The sequence below is a fragment of the Lygodium microphyllum genome, chromosome 25 (genome assembly GCF_053477565.2).
Source record: "Lygodium microphyllum isolate KBCC chromosome 25, Lygodium_microphyllum_v1.1.10, whole genome shotgun sequence".
NCBI classification, from domain to species: domain Eukaryota; kingdom Viridiplantae; phylum Streptophyta; class Polypodiopsida; order Schizaeales; family Lygodiaceae; genus Lygodium; species Lygodium microphyllum.
This window is the reverse complement of record NC_141159.1, coordinates 97534441-97539749: the sequence shown is the minus strand read 5'-3', so window position 1 is coordinate 97539749 and position 5309 is coordinate 97534441. Positions and strand designations below refer to the sequence as shown.

General features: G+C 38.5%; 1 pseudogene; it reads left to right on the top strand.

The window, feature by feature from the left end:
- Positions 1–300: 300 nt before the first annotated feature.
- LOC148014525 (THO complex subunit 7A pseudogene) lies at positions 301–4655 on the top strand (annotated as a pseudogene).
- Positions 4656–5309: the final 654 nt, after the last annotated feature.

The following is a 5309-nucleotide window of genomic DNA, read 5'->3' as shown; positions in this document are numbered from 1 at the left end:
CTTGAGAGAACGAAGTGGACTCCTCTTTTTATGGTGACCTATCTATCGATCTTCTAGTGTACGCAGAGTTATGCTAGGAGATTGACAATATCTACTTTAGCACGGTCTAATGCCTCAGTTTCTAGTAGATGAGGTCGACACTCCAAACTGGGCCCGGACAAAGGAAGTGGTTCTGCGGGATGCGGCAAAGATGTAGATGATATGAGCCCACAGTCGGCTCAAGATAGGGGTGCTACTCCTCACTCTCATACAAGTTTGAGAGAGGGTGACTCACGTGGATGTTGTGGAGACACCGATGAAATGTCTCCATCTCCTCATTCTAGTGGAGGCATATCACTTGTAGGATTTGTCACGCCTGTGGGGACATCTACTCCAATGACTTCAACTTTTGCTCAGCCTTCTGCAGGTGGCACCCCTATGGGTGCTACTCCGAGAGATACTATCCCCATGGGTACACCAGATGCATAGGGGTCTCCTGGTTATGCTCAAGAGCAAAGTCATAGATGGGAGGGGACACACCTTAGACATACCCCATAGGGGTATGAATACCTCATAGATGACATGACAGGAGCTTTGATCATGAATGATAAGGAGAGGAGGGTGATGTCTCGCATGAGAGAGTTGTGCCAACAAGTTTTTCACAACAACATCTTGGACCATTAGAAGAACATACCAGAGGAGAGCAAGGGCTATATAGTAGCATCCTTACACAAGGAGTTTTTGGTACCTACAGTGGGAGAGAGGTTTTCCACTAGGTGAATGAGGGAGTGCATGCATGTGTACATGTCACATACACAATTAGACACACGCAAGGCACTCAAGAGTGGCGCCTCAAAGCTCGAGTGGCTAGATGTAGATGACTCGCAGAGACTTAGGGAGGACGCTACAAATTCTCTAGGAAGTTGGTGATGGCAGTGGGAGGTAGCGAGGGCACAATCCCACTTGCCTTGAGACTCGATATGCAGAGAGACACGGTCTCACTGCATTGATCGATAGACTGTATGCACGCGATGACCTAGTATGTCAATCATCTTTTTTGTCCATGTTTCCAAAAAAAAATTAAAATGTATTATGTATGGTGGATTGATGTGTAGTTGTTTATTTTGAAGAGTCCATTCCATGCTCCTTTGCCTCGGGATCAAACACAATATTAATGAGTTTGGGATTCTCCCAATTCTCATTTTTTGTATACTAAAAAGGTGGCACCAAGATAACATGTGCATAAGTTTCTCAAAACCATATGATGTGACCTATCATTGGAAAGCGCTTGAAAAATGGAATTTATTGAGCTATAGAGTGCTCAATTTGGAGTTATAGTGTTCAAGTTATGACAAGTCTAAATATTTGACCACATGTCCCAAACTTGTGGAAAATTCCCATATTCCTCAATATGGTGTTACCACCTTCTGGATGGCGAGGATCTATAGATCACGCTTGGATTTGTGGAGCGCACATCCTCTTCCTTTTTGGTCTTGTGATTTATGCTCGGGTAAGTTACTCATGAATATATGTGTGTATCACATGGTTCAAGATAATGTATTTTTAAAATACTATTTTTATACATTTTTTACATACGAAAGGGTGCAATATAAAGGGGTTATTTACATATTGAATAAAAAAGGGTTATATTTTAATCAAGAAAAATTCATAGATAAGGATATTTAAACTTCCCCGAGGATTTATGCAGGCATCTTTTATGCACTATGTTGTTATCATCCTTTGTATCTTACCATAATTCCATGAGTTTTCATCAACAATCTTGTACTTATTCTATGTATTAGTCTTGTGGGTTCAAGTGCATTTTGCACTCATCTTGACGACCATTGCATACCTAACATGCAATTCATTTGTAGAATATAAACACAACACATGGTGCTATATGTGTTGCCCTGCCATAATTTTTTTTTTCTATGTAACCGTTGCTATTAGCGTTGCAAATTTACTACATGCTTCATTATTGGCATCGCAATATGCATCACAAACCGTCACTATATGCGTCGGTATTTGCATCGCAAAACCAAAAAAATTTGTGACACAAATACCAATGCATATAGGGACTGTTTTATGGAGATACTGATATGAATATATTTAGCGATGACAAGGGTAAAAATTTTTATGAATATTTTCGTCACTTTGAATGTCGCTATGAGACTTGTATCTTGTATTTGAATAAGGAAATTTTTTTTCTTTTTTTTCCTCCTATGCAATTAGAGGGGGAACACCTTTACCCTTTAGTCCCTCCCTTTAAGATTAATGAAACATTTTTCTTTTTTTATATTTTATACTAATATTTATGTATATATATAGTTTTTTCCTTTTTTTAAATAAGCAAAAAAGTGTAAAATAACAAAAAATTAAGCCTAAATCCAAGATCTTTAAAAAAATTTATAGTACAAAATTATTTGTAAATTTTAAAAATTAAAAAATTCAATAAGTTGAAAATTTTAATAAATAAAAATAAGTGATAAATTTTATCAACAAATCAAAATAAATCAAGAAAACTAGCACTCCACGCTAGGACGTATGCAAGCATGGGCCATTTGGGTGTGTGGAAAGTGATGGGGTTTACACCCTCTCTCTCTCTCTCTCTCTCTCTCTCTCTCTCTCTCTCTCTCTCTCTCTCTCTCTCTCTCTCTCTCTCTCTCTCTCTCATGATATTTCATTCTTAACTATAAACTTTAATAACAAATCAAGCAAAATGTAAGATAAATTAATATAACTTAAATTTTCAAAGTAAACTAAAATAGATCTACATAAAATTATGATAAATAGAAATATCTAAATATATTTTTAAAAATAATAATTAAATAATTTATAATATTTTAAGTTAATTAAATATAAAAGTAATTATTTTGACTTTATATACGAGTATATAAACATATACAAATGTGAAAGACTCACTAGCATGCATGGAAAGAGGTCAAAATAGGATTGGTGATATACAATTTTTCAAGAGAGTTTTGGAAAATGCTACATTCTCTTTCCCTTAGAGAAATTATAAGGTCCTTATGTTAAGAGAAACTAAGGGTGATCTCTTTAGAGAATGGATTCCTCTATCTAGGTCGCATATTCTTTCAGTAAATCCTTCAATTGGATTAGATATTGTTGTAAAGTGTGATTTCTTAAAGGCTTTTCCTTGTTTCCAAGATTGTCTCTTGCAGGACTTGAAGGATTCCTTGAGTTGGTATAACTTCATCATCATCATCAAGGATGTTGAGAATAGCAAATGATGCTTGCCTATAAGCGGCTTTGTATGAGAGAGAGACAATTATGAATGCTCTAGGAAGAGATGCCCAAAATCCCATAAGCACGATAAGGAAAAGCGGTCCTATCCAAAAAGCTATAAAGACATGTACTTGACACTCATTTCAATGGAATGGTACTTTCAGTTTGAGTCACTCAAGATTGTATTTATGAGTCCAAGCTAATCTATCTTGGAACCTAATTCACTTGAGTTAAAATTCTTTATCTCAATTATGTTTTATGTTTATAATCATCGTCTGCCATAGATAGCATAGCACTAGATCTCTGTTTATCAACATGGCATCAAAGCCATGATGAGCTTTGTCTAGCCACACCCATTCTCTCTTCTACTTCAACTGCCGAATTTTTTTCTCCTCACAGTAATGATAGTGGTTTGGCCTAGAAGGAGTAGAATTAGCTTGGTGATGTAGGAGAAAGAGAGGGAGGATCTCTATTGAGAGGAATTGAAGGCCAAGTTGGGAGTCTATTGTCAACTTTTAGAGGGTGTTAGAAAATTCTTTGCTCAAATTGATGCTACCAATAGAGGGGCAGTAAGTGAAGAGAAGCTCAACTATCATCTTTTCAGGAAGACGATGGGCCCTATCAAGAAAGTCGTGGATGATGCTGGACTGCAGAAATTTCAGATCGATGAGATTGTACTGGTCGGAGGAAGCACCATGATCCCCTAGGTTCAATAGCTATTGAAGGATTTCTTCGATTGGAAAGAATCCAATGAGGGTGTGAACCCCAACAAGGGCGTCATCCCCACCAACCACGCCATCTTGTTGTACACTGAACTAGAGCTCAAGCTCTAGGGCCTGGGCTAGTACCGCTACCCGCAGGAGCAACCGGGCACCATCTAGTTCCACCGTGGAAACTCCTCACGAGAACCACCACAACCCAGGGGGAGCCTCCTTGGCAAATGAAGGAACAAGTCCCACACACTTTGCAAACAGTGTGGGAGATGCAGCTTCCACATCTAGAAGAGTTGTTGTGCAGCTTGTGCAAGGTAAGCTATCAGACAACATGTACTAGTAGAATGTGACATCTACAACGTCTGCCGAGGCGCTTCAAGAGAATTTCAAAGAGTTGCAGAATGAGATTTGCCAACAAATTGTACAAGCTCAAGAAGATATATAAGATTTAAAGGTCCCAAATTGGAGGACAATAAAATTTAACGCCAACGTAAAGAAGAGTGTGAAGCGATCAGAAGATTGATAAGGGCACAACCACCAAGATCAGAAACACATAAACTTTTGGATGAACTTTCAAAGGAGCTTGCAGCCTTGCAAGCTGAAAATATGGCTACATAAAAAACCCTAGAATTATGAAAGAAGTAGGTTTCACTTCTTCTACATCATGTGGTTGACGATTTAAAAAGTACCATTGAAGATGAACTAAAAAATCCCTAAAAAATGCCCCGGATTAGGGAAGGTTTTCGTGTTACCTGTCTTCTTTACAGCATCTCCTTAAAGTGCAGTCCACTAGACCCCTTGTTACAGAAATGACAATATCTTGAGCTAGGAAGCTCCCATCACCAAAATTTTTGATTCAAATGAAAGCCTTCAATCCCCTCTACAAGGGTATGTAAAAATATCTCTGATAGTAAATGATTTGGGCTTTGCTATAATCACTTTTTGTGGGCTGACTATGTAGGATTGCTGCCTGTCCCATAGTACCTCTGAGCACAAAACTGAGCATATCTCCCAAACCATAGGGTGGAATGGGGAGGTTTTTTAGTTTATATGGAAGGGGGGAATTCCCTCTTCAAATCAAGCTATAGAGCCCACACTCAATCACACAAGAAGGCTTTGCTGTAATCAAATTTTGTGGGTTGACTGTGTAGGACTGCTACCTATCCCACAATACCTCTGAGCACAAAACTAAGCGTATCTCCCAGACCGTAGGGCAGAATGGGGAGGTTTTTAGTTGCAATTGAAGGGGGAATTCCCTCTTCGAATCAAGCTATAGAGCCGACACTCAGTCACACAATAAGGCTTTATTGTAATCAACTTTTGCGGGCTGACTATGTGGGACTGACTGTCTGCAATACCCTGCAAAGACTC